At 36.3% G+C, this 17,930-nt stretch overlaps 1 protein-coding gene across 4 annotated transcripts in view; it reads left to right on the top strand.

The window, feature by feature from the left end:
• LOC102688655 (plastin-3) overlaps window positions 1–17,930 on the top strand; it is a 55,182-nt gene that overhangs the window by 3,672 nt on the left and 33,580 nt on the right. The window contains exon 1 of one of the 4 annotated variants that reach the window (XM_015351081.2): window positions 12,659–12,768. The exons of the other annotated variants lie outside the window; for them this stretch is intronic. The gene's annotated coding sequence lies outside the window, so the exon portion shown is untranslated. Of the gene's footprint in view, window positions 1–12,658; window positions 12,769–17,930 lie in introns of those variants that run through there. 4 annotated transcript variants of the gene reach the window in all.

Below are 17,930 nucleotides of genomic sequence, written 5' to 3' on the forward strand. Positions count from 1 at the left end.
ACAAGGTTTTATTTAATTTTAATGAATTGATTTTTTTCCTAAGACAAATTCAAAAAAGAAATGTTTGGTGTGCTTTCTGTATAATCTCTTAATACCTTTAAATCTTTATATGCACCCAGTTGGCAACAGGAAAGATAGTTAAGCTTGCTGCATATTGTTTTACAAACAAAACTCTAAAGAGAGTACTCTAAAGTTGATCCTGTTAGACTTGATAAATTGTCAGTTTGGCTCTTGTAATTTTGAGACTTTTTCATACCATGACAAATGTATTTCATGTTGAGTATGTCGAGGTCAAGCTTTAAATAAAGTTAAGCACCTCAGCTGTGCACCAAACTTTGAAAAAGAGACTTGAGCCTCAACAATAAGTGCGTCCTTTATACGGTATGAATTTTCAGCAAAGTTTTTGTTGTCCTGCTATATTGTTATTCAGATAACAGTATCTGTACGTATACTATATTGAGGGCACAAGAAGCATTATTTCTCTATGCTTAATGCTGCAGAGACTGATCCTAAGAATTTGTCTTGGTAAAGTTAGTGTACTAGTTAGTTAATGCAGGTACCTCAGCAGCTTTTGTGATCTTTTTTATCATAGTCCTCCTGACACTGCAGCTCAGAAAGGTACAGGTATATCGATCTAAACACCCTCGGAAAAGGGTGCTGCTTTAGGTTATGTGTAAAAAGCTGAAGTACAATGGCAGACATTTTCACTCTGTATTAATATTCATTTTCTTTCTCCTAGAGATGAAAACCATGGCTATTTGTTAGGGTGAAGTAGTTTTCAATAAATGTGGAAGAGTCATTGTTGACGTAATTGTATAGTTTATCCACCAATATTTACTAAACTTAAATAATTTTGTGTTAAGTTCTGCAACTGTGTGCATTGTGTCCTGTGCAGTACACTGGAAGGATCTCATATTGAAGGGATTTGAACTGGAATTTAAAACTCATAAAGGGAACTGAAACATGCAAGTAATATAAACAATGTAATTAAAGCATAAACTCATTATAAAACTACTATGTTGGAGTTAAAAAAAAGTTTGGTGTTAAACAGTTTTTAAATATTTGTATTAACCCAATTAAAATGGTTTCTAAAAGTTAACACTGATCTACCAATTAAAACTGCATGTTGCCTAACTACTAATTATTTTTTCATAATTAATATTCAGTAGATTTTTCTCTTTAGAGTTTGATTATGTTTTTCTTTTTATTATGTTTTTAGGGTGGTGTTTAGAAAGCAGATTTATTGTAGGGAAATGGTTGCTATTAATATCCAGTACAAATCATCCTACAGTATAATCATTACTAATACATATGCAGGGAGAAGCTGATGTAATGTTAGTGGCCTGTTATTACCTTACAAAGCCTAGAGATCTTGTGTTCTGGACAAATACTTAGTCATATAATATATCTATAGCATTTTATTAAAGCACTTCAAAAGAGAAACTGTGGTTGTAGGCCCTGTTTTTTGTCCAGAAAGGCTAGTTGCTTTTTTTTAGTACAATGTAAAGGAAGTAAAGGGGAAATTCTTAGGATTCCCGATTATTTTTTCTGTCTTGAAAGCATTCTTTTCCTTAAGCATGAATGTATTATATTCTTGTATAAATTTAGAAGTGTTATGAATTCTCATTTACACTGAGTTCATGTTATGCTCTATTTTTTTAATTGATTAGCGGTAATTCAAATGACCATGACTGCAGAACCTGGGTCTTACACAAAAACTAAATGTGGATTTTAGATGCTGTATTAAGAAGTTAAGACATCCTTGTTACATTTTGGCATTGGTATCATGCAACGATTCGTCCAGGAACTCTTTTCTGTAATTATCGAGTTTATTTTGTTGCTCTTCATGTTAGGACCCAATTACTGTATGTGCATGATGTTCTTGGTTTTCTCAGATTAAACTTAATGTGAGAGGCATGTCTAGACTGGCCAGAAAGGCAGGTATGTGATTGAGCTATACCTAAATACACATTCAATACACATCGCTTTGTATATGGTTATTTTTGTTGTTTTAAAACGTCTTTGGGTTAAACCCAGACTTGTCTTTTCCACATCCTGCCACTGTCATTTTGTTTTGGTCTTTGGACCGTTAATGGCATCATAAATTGTGACTGCAGTAGTTATTGTTAATTTACACCATTAGCAGTACTGTATTAACCCTAAGAGGTGTTGACTCCTAGCTGTCACTAGCAAAAATGCACGATAAAAACATCTGAGATGAGAGACTTTTGAACTTTTATATTTTGACTTTTGACTATTTTTTTTATTGATAAAGATGACCAGCAACAGTGGTTTGCTGCTGGGAGTTGTAAGATGTTTTAAAGAGTTTTGTAAAAATGTATAATTTTTAGCAGTATGTTTTTCTCATTTGACATTGTTAAATGATGTGAAGTTGTTACTGGTGGGTAAAAATACAATTTTGGAACAAACACTTTTATAGATAAATCAGGGAACGGAGAAAGCAAAAACATTTGTTTTTTAGGAGCAATTACAGCTGGCAGAAATGTGACTCGTGGCTAACAGCGTGAGTGAGAAGCTTTGTGGCTGTTTTTATTGCTTTTGGAAAACGATGAATATCTAAATACATATAATTTTCCCTACAGAAAATCCAAATATAAAAGTACATAATTTTGCTGTTGATAACCAAAGGTTCTGTTCTTTTACTCAGTAAATGTTTATCAATACTAATGATACTAATTCTTATTTTGCTACAATTCTTTATTTTACTTATTTTTTATTACAGTAATCATTTTTGTTCTGTTTGTTGCTGTAAGGGTCTTTGACAGGACCATACCAGGAACAGAACATTTCCAGATATATGCTGTTACTCTATCATGAGGTGCTTTTTACCTGTATTGTGTCATCAAACGTTTTTTCTATGTGAATTGCAAAAAGGAGGAGAGTGTACACTGTGGGGATAATGAGACTGGTATTGGCTCATGGTCTGTCTGATCTGTCTTTATCCTTATTAGAACTAAGTTTTAAATGATTTTTTTGTCATCTTCCCCCAGCCAGCATCTGGTACATTTTTAGGCTCGAGATACTTCAATTAAGATATTAACGGATTGTTAAATAAGCCACTTGCCATCTGTGCTCATTAAGCATTAAATTCTGGCTTCCCTACTTTTTGGACATCAGCCAACTAACATAATGAGTTATTATCTAAAGTCTGTGTGGGTACAAAAGTAGGTGTGTACAGTAGCCTTCAAATATATTCATATCCCTGATGCAGAATGAACACCTGAAGAAGGCTCCACAGCCAAAATGTTTCTTTTCTTCTCTTTTCAGCATGGAATAAACCTTTACTTATTCCTTTTCAGTATTATAATAATCCAAAACTGAAAATTTATACGTCTTTCTGTATTGTTGTCCTGTGTCTAATAATACTTATTCAGTTGGTAATTGAAGGACTCGCTTGCTAAATTGGTCAAAAACCAGGCTGCTTGATAGAAGCTTTGCAGAGATAGGTTTGGGCCACCCTTGACTGTCATTAATTTAATGGAAGAGAAGAAGTACCTATGGTAAATGACAAGCACGTATCTGACACCCACGAAACAATCAGTTGTAAACACACAGCCTATAATATCTGGGAACTCCTAGGACATCATTTGCAGCCTGCATTTAAAGGTCTATAGTCTGTCTTCGTGGCATCAACATTGCTGGTCTAAGTGGGACGTGGTATGTGATTATGCTCTTCCTTAGGCTAGTCCTCATCCCAGCACCCCTCCTTTGTCTGTTGCCTTTTGTTGCAGTCAGCCCCTTAATTCAGTTTTTAAATAATTTGTGTAGCTCTTCTTCAATATGGGTTTGTCTGAGGCTTTGAGACACCCTTAACATATCATAACTACTTTGCCGTTTTCATCTGGTAGCAGCAGCTAACTGAGAATTTAGATGTTGAGATATTATTTAGCCGTCATCCATTAGGATGCAACTAGGTGGCGCTGCTACTAGGCGTGGAGCCCTAGAGCCCTTTATTTTTACCTAATGTTTATCCAGACTACAGTGTGCAAACTCTTTTGTCAGAGTATCTTATGAGATTTACCATTTTCTTTTAGTTTGTGTTGAATACTAAGTGCTTACAAAATTGAGCATATAAATACTGTAAGATGCCTCAATAAATCCACATTGTTGTGTTCAGACAGATGTATTGTCTTAATGACGCTCACAGCTAAAAGCCCTGCAGCAGTCTTTCCAGCAGCTGTATTGACAGCACCGTAATAGTATTGTGAGAAAAGAAACTGTCAGAAGTTTAAGTGCATCACATAAAACATTTGAACGATCGAGGCATAGTCGATATTGAATGTGTGAACATATAATATGTATTTAACTTATTAAAAAGACACTGAGGCAGAAATAAAGCTTACATTAAACTATTAAAAGTGGGGAAAGGCAAGTTTGAAAGAAAACTTAAAAAATATCATGTGCTCCACAAACAATTTGGAATAGTTTACAACAGTGCCCTAACCTGCAGTAGACTGAATAGATCACATGGATCTCTGTAATGATCAGTGATTGATTAGATCCAGGGATGTTGCACATTTAGAGCAGAGACTAATTTAATTACAGATTAAAGTTGTGGACTGGTATATAAAAATGTAACGGGGTGGAATGTCATTTTGTGTAATTAAAATAAATTTGGTTTCGATGTGATAGCAGGTTTAATCTCTCTAGGACGTTTACGTGTAATATGTATGTACTTGGATCTTGGAAGCTAAACAATGCTGGGCCTGGTCAGGATTAGGGTGGGAGTTTTCTATGGAAAACTGTGATGCTGATGGACCAGTATGGTAACTAGGGCAACTGATGTAGAAGATGCAATCCTTTGGATAATCTGGATAATCTATTCTAATGTGTTGGTCATTAAAGATCACAGAAGTACCGAATAGAACAAATTAAAATCTTAATGTTGTTGAATACTGGGGAAGTATTTACGTGGGTGTGATTCACTGAGCTACAGATGTTGGTAAATTTCTGTTTGAAAATGGAAGGGTGTGTAAGAACTGGTCAGTCTGGTGCTGAAAAAAGCAACTGAGGATATGGTATTCAGAAAAATTGCACATTTTAATCCTAAAATGTTTAAACTAATATTAAGAGGCTTGCTTAGAATGAAGGTAGTTTATGAAGAGATTTGAATTGAGTTCTTGGTAAATAGTAATTGAAGCTGATTTATGGCTTTGGATTACTCAAAATAGCTAACACACTTCAGTTCTACTGTGCCTCTAGTTCTACAGTTCTACTGTAAATTCACATTCTCTGCAATTTTGTCATTGGGATTTTTGGCTATTTCCTGGACATTGTCCTATAAATAACAATTGAGTCTTGTCCTAAACATTGGCTAATTCCAAAGGTGATTCCATGGTTCTTCAATAAGCTTTACAATAAAATTATTGATTTGTGATGTTTCTGCACATGTAGGTGTTTGAAATTTAAGGTGTCTTTGTGCTTAGAATAATATAGACTAAGTTATTCATATCTAAATATCTACGTTTTGTTGTATTCAAAGAGCTTAGAGTTCAACAGTCTTACCGGATAAGGGAAATAGTCACTTCTTATAAACCATGCTTTGTGCCAAACAGATATTAAAAGAAGCTTCAGTCAGCACTCGGATATGACATTAGTGCCATTTAAATGGCTTTAAATTTTTGTAAGTTTGACCTTAAACATCTGAAAACAACAGAATAAGAGAAGTGGAATTAAGATATGTGCATTGCAAGTTGTTTTTGTGCTATTTTAATGATTCTATGGCTTTCTGAGTACCACTCAGTCTTATGATAAAATCTATAAGAATGTATCTGTACTTCTGTATTGGATGCTGAATTACGTTCTTAATTGCCAATTGTGGATGCAGTTTTTTTATTTTTAAACTAATACAATTAAATTGTATTCATTTTCACGTCAAATTAAACACCACTAAACACAAATAAACACCAATAACTGTTGATTAATAAGATTGATTGGTGACTGAAATTATAATTATAACGTTAAACACTTACTCTTCCAGAAACCTTGCAATGTTTCTAAATAGGACATTGTAGTAATTTGGTGAGGGACCCTTTCTTATATATTATCAATAATTGGTAATGTAAAGGCAGATTGTATTTTTTCAGTGTGTTTCTAACCATAGCTTGCTGATAAAAACAAAGGCAGATGTGGGGCTCTAGAGCATTGAGATTAAGAACCTCTGCAACTAGTTTTGTAGCAGAATTAGCAAATATGAAGCACTAATGAAAATATTCAACAAAATGACAAAAATAATGAAAATAAAAACTTAAGTTATATTTAAATGGGAATGCACAGTTTATGTAACATGCTTTGTTATATAAAATTGCTTTATTTACTAGTGGCTACCCTTGTTGTATAATAAGTATTGGTATACTGTTGTACATTGCAAGGAAATTATTTATTTTAGGATATACTTTATTCAGAATTAGTAAACTGAGCTTTATGTGCGGTCACACTAATCTAAATACTTTCTAGTGACCTTTTCTGTGATTAATTCTTCTAATGAGGCATAATATCAAAGTCGTCTTGTAAAACAATACTAGCAGTTGTGAATCTGTATTAATTTCAATGTAAATCCATTTGAAAGTGGGACACTCTACCATAGATCTAGGAAGGGTATTTGCTTTATTGTACTCTGGGAGTAAGTTTTCAGAAGTCTGTAATATAACAGTTCTTAACCTTAATAAAACTTAACAATAGAGGAGTGAGAAAAATTACACTTGTTTGTGATATCCCTTTAACAGTGAATGAACCACAGATATTGTGCACTTTTTGTTTTACTGTACTGTTTTTTTTAACTAAGTGTTTTTGCAAGTGACACACTTATTTACACTCGTGATGTGATTGTGGAGTTAATTGAATTTAGTTTGTTTCCTCTGGAATTTTTGAACACCTCGGATTGGGAGGAGAAAGAACCCATGGTGAATTCAAAAAAAGTACAGGAAAATAATGGCTGCATTTCTTCTAAGAAGGTCAAGTTGAAATGAAACAACTTATTTGGCTTATGTGCTCTTTTGTTTGTCATTAGGATAAGATATGAGCAGTTTCAGCTATCTGTTATTATTTCTTTCCAGACTGTATACAGATTGCGTTTTCTCCTACTTTGGTGAAATTCTCAGCTTGTATCAGTGGATTTTTTAATCTGGCTCTGTGTATAGTTGTGTTGGAGACATACGTGTAGTATTTGTGTAGTACCTTTATTACCTTTACTGAATTGACTGGAATCAATTTCCTGTCGTTAAACTCTGTTTATTTTTAAGTCTTAGATTTATGGGTCCACTCAGTGCTTTTGTACTAGAATGGTTCCTGAGCAGAGCATAACTTCATGTTCTTTTCAACCTTTTGTCTTATTGGTTGCTGTGGAAAATTTAGGACATCAACAGAATCTTGTTCTGATATGCAACCTTTAGTAAAATAATAGGACGGAATGTGTACACGAGTCTCCATCTGTGTTCTCATCATGGTTGCAGCAGGCAACACCAACATTGCTGCTGTTAAGCAGGGTAAGGTTTTCATGCCATGAAACTACAGGATTGCTTCTGTACCCCATAAGACAGAATTTGCTTTCCATTAGGCCTTGCTTTTGGCGGGGAAGAAAGATGATCACTGCAACCCTTAAAACGGATTCTTAAATGGTAAGAGGGAGACTGGGTTGGGTTACACAAGAATGTTTCCTCTTGAGAAATGTTTCCTAGTACGTCTGTTTTGTGTGGGGGTGATACTAACCTGTAATATCCACCCATCCCACATCCAGCTAGAAAGATCATTTGACCATTTTGGCATTCTTCAAAAGAAAGCAAGCTTCTTGTGAAAGTTTCTTGTGGAGCTGGCAGTTGCATTCTTGGGGTATTTTCACAGTCATCCAAAAGGCAAGAAGAAAGATATGAAGCGTTGGGTGAGTGGAGGGACGATGTCTGCTGACCCTGCTGTATTAAATGTAGAAGTGGCTTAATAGTGTAATGACAGAGTTTTACAAACCTGCATGTGTTGCTGTTTGTTTTCTCTTCAGTATTTCAGATATTTAAGACAGTTTGTCCACTGAAGTATATAGGACATTTTACAAACAAGACGAGGCCGATCAGCTCATCTTGACCATTTGGTAGTAGCTTATTGAGTCAATGATCACATTAGGCCATTTCTTAAGAAATTCTAATGTATCAATTTCAAAATCTAGGCTGGGCAGCCTGTTTTATACTCACACAATACTTTGCCAGTTTTGCCAGTTATAAATGAATTTACAGTATGTATATATCTATCCATTAGCTGCTGCTTAGCACTGAGTAGGGTCAGAGAAACTCCCCAGGCCGATCCCAGAAGCAAAGAAGGGAATGTTGGACTACAGCCTGATACGGGACTGGCAAGCTACCATCTTCAGTCAGGCTTCTTCTTGTTTTGGATGCAATGCATTGTGTGTCAGAACATTACCAGAAGGAATTGCAAAAAGGAATGAGATCTAAGGTTCTTTCTTGTGTACTCCAGCAAGTCAGAACAGACAGTGGCATTTTAATTATAATAAAATTAGGTTGCTTGAATGAACTCTTAACGCTTTTGTAATAAAGATTTTTTCTCTTCATTTGAGAGTAGGCTTGTACTTAATTGCAAGCTTCTAGGCATATTAGCTCAGAAATTAATTTGAACTTGGAACTCATGGAAAATCTCAGTTCAACTGTTGCCCGTTTTCTTAAAGACCTCCATACTGTTGCATGGAAACATAGCAGTGTTGTATGTGAGACCAGGGTGTCTCACCTGTGATTAACAAAACTCGCTCAAGACTCCACCCCACCACCACCCATGACACTGCAAAGGCCTCATCAGTAAGGAATGCACTTTTGCATGCACTAAATGCACTAATTAGAAGAGTTATCTTCTGACTAGTTGTGCTAGGAAATTCTAAAGAGCTTGGGGGATGTCAGACCTTTTTAATGTTTGCTTGCTTTCAGATGTCAAGTTCAGATTCAAATCTGTCTGATGGAAAAACATAGAAATTTAATTGTGAGACATTTATGTCTTCCTTGTTTATTGTCGCATCTGAGCCTGTGTTAAATTTAACCAGAAAGTGGTAGCAATTAGGAAACTAAAAATGCAAAACAAGATGAGAGAAGGCCATTTGGCTCACGGTACTTGTTTGATCGTGAGAGCTGATCTAATTCAGCAAAGTGCACTTTTGTTTTCCAGGAAGAAAAACTTTAGATAAGCGATGGACAAATATAGCTAAGTTGGCACATTGTCTGGATTTTGTACAGATGAGGATTTGTAGTATACATTAAGAAATAGTGTCAGGTTATACATTGTTCTGCTGTTTACTGACTGCTTTTCTGTACTTAAATAGTGTGTAAAGCAGTGATTGTTTTATTTTCTTGAAAGGAGCACAGCCTCTTTTACAAAACATTTTTTACATTATGTCCATGAAGAATGTTGGTCATTTATACTGCATTTTGTATTAGGCCATTATAATAAACACGTTCTTGTGCTTTTAGTTCCTTATAAAATACAGATTTCTTTGAGGTTTTTTTAAAGAAAAGGTGAAATTGTCAAATTATGTCATAGATATATCAATACCAAGAAACACTGTTATTTTTAACTGAATTGTTTTATGAACAAGCTCTGAAGGAATGTCAGCTGAAGTACAGTAAATTAAAGGATGTAAAATTGGTGAAGAGCTGTATAAGCATGAGGAAACCTGAAAGTCCTGCCAAGTCGCTGGAGAGTGTAATGCATTTGAATGTGTGAAACTTGACACAAGGAAGGTAAAATAACTTTTGTTGCCTACCAGTGGAATTTACACAGGACTTTAAAATGTTGCTGATTTATACAGCCTTGCATCGGTTGACTTCATCCTCCTACAGAAAAGTACTTCTTAGTGTATCTTACAGACTGCAGACTCTGTACTTTGTGTTCTCAGATCACAGCTGTGCTGGGTGGGTGATAGGGCATATTGTTGTTATACATGGAGACATACGATTCCAAAGGACAGTAAAGACCTTGAACCAAGCTGTAGTAAAACTATAGTCTTTTAATGTGCAATTTGTGTGTTTTTTGGGTTGCAAAAAGGGATTATGATCTAAAGGATAGTGATGTGCTAAACATCTGTTGGATGTTTGGCATTTTAAACATAAATGTTAAGAAACAATCACATTTACAGTATGATGTAAAAGTTCAAATATGAATTTAGTTCAGTGTAAATGTCACATTGTAATCATCGTTAAGTTGGGCATAAATCATGACTTCACAAAGTTTCAACAGGTAAAGGCTAGATCATAGTAGCCATCTAATTTAAAATGTGAATAATGTACCACAAAGATACAGTATGTCAGTGCTTTGAAATGTTGGGTTTTACAGTTGAGAAAGTTGGTGAACCCTTGGTTCAATAGAAATGATTCCTGGATTAATTGCTCCTAAAGTGTGATCTGATCTTCATCTTAGTCATTCTTAGTCATAATAACGCATCAACTGTATAGAACACATTCTTTAAATATTCACTGTCAGTGCTGGAGAAAGTATGTGAATTCCTTTAGCAGCAATGACCTCAACCAAACTGTAGCTTCTGATCAGTCCTGCGTATCAGTGTGGATGTATTTTGGCCCATTCCTGATTACAGAACTTTTTCATTTAATTGATATGTTTGGGATGTCTTGCATGAACACCCTGCTTCAGGTCATTCCACAAAATTTTCAATTGGTTTAAGGTCAGGAGTCTGACTTGACCATTCCAAAATCCAAAATTTCCTTTGTTTAAGCCATTCTGTAGATTTACTTCTGTGTATAGGATTCTATTAAGCTGTAGATCATGGGCAGATACCCTGATATGTTCCTGTAGGTTGCTGAAACTATTTTGAAACTATTGCAAGCCATCCGCTCCCTGAGGTGGCAAAGCAGCCCCAAACTATGATGCTTCCCCTACCATTCTTCATAGCTGGGATGAGGTTATTGTGTTGGTATGCAGTGTTTTGTTTCCTCCAAACACAATATTACAAATTTATGCCAAAAAAGTTCCACTTTGTCTGTCCACAGAACATTGTTCCAGTAGTATGGAATATCCAGGTGGTCTTTGGCAAACTTGAGATAGGCAGCAATGCTTTTTTTAAGAGCAGTGGTTTCCTCTGTGGTATCCTCCCATGCACACCACTCTTGTCCAGTGTTTTTCTTATTGTGGACTCAAGAACACAGACATTAGCCAGAGCAAGAGACAGCTGCAGATCCTTAGCTATTAAGCTAGGGTTCTTTGTCACCTCCTTGAGCATTGTATGGCGTGCTCGGACGTGATTTTTGTTGGATGACCACTCCTGGGGAGAGCAGAAATGGAACTGAATTTCTTCCATTTGTACACTATCTGGCTTAGAAGTCTTCAGAAAGGCTTTCCAGACTTAAGAAAATTGACAACTTCTAAGGTCCTCTGAAACCTCTTTTGATCACTTTGTTTCACTTTGACAAACATGTCTTTGTGAAGAGCACTCTGTGGTAAATCTTGTACTTTTTCAGAAGTTAGGGATCCAGCGGAAACTCTGTAATTGCTAATTGCAGGCCATCATTGTAAATTAAAATTTTGTTCCCTGTTGTACTATAAGGGAATAGAAAAGTGCTTGAAGAGAGATGGGCAGCTGCAAAACAAACTAAAAATATAAAGCACTACACATGTAATAGGAGATCATCTGAACAAAACTCCTGTTTTTCCAGTAATTGGAAGGCATTTCAGTTTTCATTGCTGCTACATTTTATTAAGTCTTTGTACTGTGCATTGACTGCTTGGTTTCTCTGCTCTTTAAAGCTTTCTTCTGCTTTATTACACAAGTAGTAATGCTCCAAGCCCTCTGGGGACCAGAATTTACATTGTGAATGTGAACTCAGAACGCAGAGGACTGGATAGAACTGCAGTTTCACTGAGAACCAGAATGAAGAAGTACTGATCTCACCATGTGCTGCTTGAATATTTTTTTCTTGTAACATATGAGTTCTGGTACCGTAGTTTTAAGACTTAAACTTTGATAGTTTTGAAACATTGAGAATAAATTTCAGTTGGCAAAACTACAGGTTCTTTAAGGTTTAAAAAATGTGAACTGTGTAAAGCATAGCTTCTTTGGTACTGACCTTGAAGATGAACCTTGGGAACGAATGTCTTTTCCTTGCCTTTTTTCCCTTGTTCGTGTTCAGAGGCTAAATATAGATGTGCAAAATATTAATTTGTCTTCTTTCCTAGTAAAATTATACTCAAATACCCTTTAGCAAAACAAGGTCAGTTTTTCAGTTAAAAACAAAAACAGCTTTGTGCACATCTGTGATTGACAGCTGGAAGACGTAGCAAATATAGTGTTTTACCAGAAAAACACACAAACGCTTCTCCATAACTGTTTTGTTATGTGAAAAGTAGCCTGCATAAGCAGATGCAGACCTTTTTATCTTAATTTCTCAACCTGGTATGTGGTACGTCGGAGAAACATCTATAAACATTCCTGTCCATGTTACAAAAAAAAAACAATGTTGGCCACATCTGTTGTTTCATTTGCAGGAGAATGGAGAAACTGAGACTTTGTGTAAATTGTATGTATAGACTGGAAGATGAGTGAGTAGGTTTTACTCTTCTGGGAGGAGAGCGGAGGGAAAAAAAAGATCGCACAGAAGGCTGCTCTCATTCGCTGGCAGGAAGTGTTGTGACTTGCCGACTGAAGTCTTTGTAAGTCAGACAGGAATGCTGGGTTTCCAGATTAGCACGAAGGGCGTGGAGGGGATCACTGCATCTGCCCGAGTCTTTTAAAAGGAACTGCAGCTGCAGGTCTGGTCTTATTTTGGCTTCTTTTTTTCTAATACTTTGTTAAAGTGAGAACTTTCCCATAAATGTTTACGACGGGGTGGAGGGGTTGTTTGAATTTAATAACTTTTTGCGTTTCTGCATTTAAAAGTGGAATATTTTCTGCCCTGTGCTTTTCTCTTACTGCATTGTAACTTTCCGGTGCTGAGGTCTGAGCAGTTGGTCAGTTGTGACATGGTTGTATTTGTTTTGCACGCATATGAAAGTAATTAAGTTCAGAATGGTGGTATTTTTGGGGCATTTTTTGGGCAGATATCAGTTGAGGGGTGATATGCCGAAGCAATATAGTCTAGAATTCTATAGCAATATAGAATGAATGGAGCCTGGATCATTTTTGTAACTTAATAAAAACTGAAGGTAAATCGCGATTTCATTACCTTTTTTATTTATTCAAAGGCAAACTAATAATCGGGAAATTCACCTTTATTAACTTTGTGCCTGTTTCTATAGCATAATGAGATGTGGTTTTGAAACATTCTTCTCTTTGGATAGTATAATTAATTTGGGTATATTTGTATCTTTTGTTTGTTCTACCTTCTGTTAAACATGAAAGAGTACGGCAAGTTTCTTGAACATTTGCTGTGAATTTTAGCCAGGGAAAAAAAGTAAGGGTGTTCCAGGAGGTGGGGAAGGAAAATCATATTGGATGTTTTCCTTGCCCTCCTCAGTGTACTTAGACAGGAACAGCACGGTAGCAGGGCCTTGAACTAAGGCTGCCAAGCTTTGAGGTAGCTAGTTTGTGTCAGCAATGTGGCCCAGTTTGTGGTTGTATACGGATTTTGAAACGCTAACGTGTGGCATAGTTGACTGATGAGGTATACATTTAGCTTTAGAATTGAAAATCGTTTGTCATGGCCATGCAAATGGGAGTTTTGTCACATGCATTCCAGCCAGACTGTAGTTCTTAGCTACTGCTATGCTACTTTGAAGGTCAGCTTTTAAATCAACATAGGCTGGTGGTGCTTGTGTGCTAGGGGGAAGGGCTACAATAGTAGGTCAGATGATATCAGTTTCAGCCTGTCAGAGGATTATTTGAAATGAAATCTCTCTTTCCTGCTAGATTTTGTTTAGCAAGTATAAAGTGGATATGATTTATGGTGCATGTAAAATATCACACTGTTTATTACTGCAGTTTGTTAGGAGGAATTTAAACATCAAAGTATCAGAACTTTGTTGAACATCTTCAAAAAAAGTCAAATATCCTTGCACCTGATCTGCTTTTCCCCTCTCTGATAAAGAATATTAAACCAGTTCATCATTTGAAAAATGTATTGAATTGGTGTCAGTGGTATTGAGGAGCATTGGTGTGTCACATTGCTTTTTGTCCTTTCAACCAATACATTAAGGACTCATTAAGGACTCTTAGCTGCGTTCCTTTAACTTGAACCTCTTTACCAGAAAGGCAAGAACCAATCTGACCCGATGCAAATGCAGTTCTGAAAACAAAGCGTTTACGTTCGGGAAATGCAGTCGTAACTACTTAAGAGTCTTTTATGTTCTGCAGTACTGTATCTGAGTTGATGTTAAGTTTATGCTCATGGGAATACACCAGGAAAGGAGGTTCATTTTAAACGAGCTCTGGGCACACACTCCAGGTGCTATTTAACTACCAGATCATTTTACCTTGCTTTGTGATTTTGATTTTGTTATAGGAGAATGTATATCTAAAAAAAAAATTTCTGTATATCCCCATGGCAGGTGAGGTCAGTTCTCGTAGTTCCAGTCTATATCCTATATCCCCCACTTGGACTTCTATCAAAGAAAAATCTTTTGTGTCAACTAACATTTACAAATCAACTGAACTAGGCCAGTCAGGTTGTTTATAAAGTTTTATTGATTCAGCCACCAACTTCCTGCTTCTATGTAATTTACTGCTGTTAACAAATAGAGTTCTGAAAAAGGACAAAGTTGATGTGGCCTGTAAAAGTCTTATTTTTATTGCTCACAATAGGGTGTATTTTTAAAATTAAACTTTATATGTTGATTGGGCTATCTTACTAAGAGTTTCATTTGGCACAGCAATGTGTGCTCAAAGCTGATGCAGTCTGCCACTCAGAGCTGTTAGAAAGGCTTTCATCTGGGTTTTGGAGAGACCTGGAGCCTTTTTTTTAACAATTTACCAGGCAGTGAAGAATATGAATTACAGGCTACATAAATACTTGTAGCAACATTATAGATTATAGAGACTACACATCTTTTGTCCTTTCCATGTCCTTTGTTGGGCCTCATGAGTAGCTTAATTGGTAAAGGTTTCTGACTGTCAGGCAGTTTGATCTCTCTAATCTGGATGATGGTGCAGAAGTTGACCATGATGCCAATTTCCAAATTGGTTACACACTATTAGCTGAACACCAGTATGGTTGGTTGGATTTAACTTGGCCAGGATATGAGGTTGTCATTGAGTGCAATTACTCACCTGCAAAACACTTTAGAACTGGCTATATGTAAAATATGCTTCTCACATGTTGGTATTTTGGAATACAACTGTTCACAGTGGTCACTCTTTCCCATGCTAGTACACAGCTCGTACCTGTGACCTCATCTGATTAATGGTTGAATCTACTAGATTTAAAATTGGGGGCATAGCAAGAAAAGCAATTTTAAAATCTTTAAAAACGGACATTAAATATTGCATAACCGGAGTGCTCTCCCTGACCTGTGACCTGTGATATTAAGCAAAAATTACCTCTTTGAATTTAGCATTTCATTTTTCCATATACAGTGAAACCTTTTACTGGGTTAGTACAAACTGAATATCAGAATTACATGTCTCACACACACTCTGACGGTAAAGAGTATAGTCAAACGTCAGTTGTGTTGAGTCATTAAGCTAGTCCCTGATGTGGTGGGTTCGAACACTTGAGATCCAGTTGGAATTGTGTAACTGTTGCTAGTTTATTATGTGTTTTCCTCTCAACACTGCAGGAATCTTAATTAATGCTTAGCAGTCTACATATTCACAGCATGACTGTTCCATATGCTGTGAGAAGTAGCATTGACATATACTGACATATATATATACATATACTGACATATACATATACTGGCTACATCCTTTTCAGTCCAAGACTTGGATTTCTTTTGTGGGGGCATTTGAATACCTCTGAGAATTAATGGAAGTGTTGTGGCCATAAGAGGCTCCTTGTAACCTGCTCATAGTGTTACACAGGTTGAACAGTGACCCTCTTGTTAGCACTGCTGCCTCACAACTCATTGGTTAGATTGCTTCCTTTAATGCCTGTCTGAGTTGTGTTCTTGAGGGTATTTTATGGATTCCTTAGTTTCCTCCTTTGTTAAAGACACGCAGGTCGGATTTGATTGACTTCTGTGGATTGTGATCCCCAGTTTTTGATTCAGGTGAAGAAGGCGACTGCACTAGATCCCTTAACTTCTGTGTACAGGACTAACAAAACAACAAAATCCGTGTTAAACAATATAGTTTTAATTTAGAACCACTCCATACAGTTTTCAAGTTTCTGTGGCTGGATGATGCAACATTGTAGATCTATTAAAGGTAGATCTCAAGAGTTCTATTTCGCTTGTGATAAATCTGAGATTTGTTGAAGGGAATGACCTTAGATTGTGATAATAAACTTGCTTATGTTCTCTGGTAGTTTTAGGTGGGTTGTGTTTAAAACAACAAGGTCACTAAAGAATTATTATTATTTAACACAAGATCCTTTTATTAAAATAGGCATACTCAAATAATAGTAAGCATTTTATAATAAAGGTGGGTAGCTGCATCAGCATGCGTAGGCTGCAAAGGAACAAGTAATAGGTTTATTCCATGCTGAAAAAAAGAAGAAAGAGAACATAACGTTTCGGCTGTGGAGGCTCCACAGCCGAAACGTTGTGTTCTCTTTCTTCTTTTTTTCAGCATGGAATAAACCTATTACTTGTTCCTTTGCATTTTATAATAAAGGTGTATTTGGATTGCTTCAGTCCTCAGTTGAATTGTTTTCTTTAAGTGATTTTGTTTCTTTAATTACCCTGCCTGTTCTTTGCTTCAGAAGTGTGTTGTTTACCTGAACGTTTAGGAAAATGGAATATTGTTCATGATGTCCCAAACAATTAAACAATTCCTGACTATAGCTGTCTAAACAAGTCTTAGTACATTAATGATGTCTCTTGCATTGCCCAGGAACCTGACTCCTTTTCAGACATTCATCTTTTTGGAATACATCTGTACATACGAATGAAGATAACCCTGTCAGCAGATTTCATTGTAAAATCTGAGCTGAACCCCTGTGAGGAGTAACTCTGTCACTGATGGATCCCCTAAGTTTTCTTTAAATTTGAATCAACCAAGACAAGACTCATTTGAGCCGCCACAGGTTGCTAACATTGTCCCACCTCTGTTGCTAGGCACCTAGAAGGTGGGGATGATAAGGTCATGTTTCTGGTATCACGCTGAGGCTGATAATCTCTCCAGGGCAGGTGTGTTGGTTGGGATGTTCACAATGTCCACTGTCCTTCATGTACAGGGTGCTGCAAATCTTTCTCTGGCTAAACCTTCTGGTACTGGAGTCAAGACTTAGCAACAAGCCTTTAGGATTATTGCATCCTTCTTAAAGAGTTGCAGATAAAAAAGTGGGGTCTTTTCTACAGGTTCCCAGGTTCATCATTTGGTAGATAAGCTTTGGTTTAGAGCCCTTAGAGATTTGTTGGTTTGGTTGTTACTCATAAGGATTTTTATGCTCTTTTAAGGAACAGAGACTGAGAACTAGCTGTTTCTCGATATTGCTTACATTGATTCAGGATTTTGTTCAAAGCAATGCCTGCTTCTTTTGAAAATCTGGTGATTACATATGTTTAAATTGCTTCAGGTTCAATCAAAAACCTGGAGTACTGTTAATGCACTGAGTGCTGAAATTAAGCTGTGCAGGTTCTATATGTGGAACAGAAATCCTTTCTAGGTAGAGCTTTGCATTTTATGTAATATACGTCATGCAGTATTTGCATGAGAGACAAATGAATTTCACTGGCACGCATTTTTCAGATGTACATTGGCTATCAAAAGTATTCACCCCCCTTGGACTTCAATATAATATATTGAATCAGAATATATTTTACTGGGAGTTTTTGCCATTGATGAACCGAAAGCACTCTATAATGTCAGTGAAAAC

Source organism: Lepisosteus oculatus, chromosome 8 (assembly GCF_040954835.1).
Source record: "Lepisosteus oculatus isolate fLepOcu1 chromosome 8, fLepOcu1.hap2, whole genome shotgun sequence".
In the NCBI taxonomy this organism is placed as follows: Eukaryota; Metazoa; Chordata; class Actinopteri; order Semionotiformes; family Lepisosteidae; genus Lepisosteus; species Lepisosteus oculatus.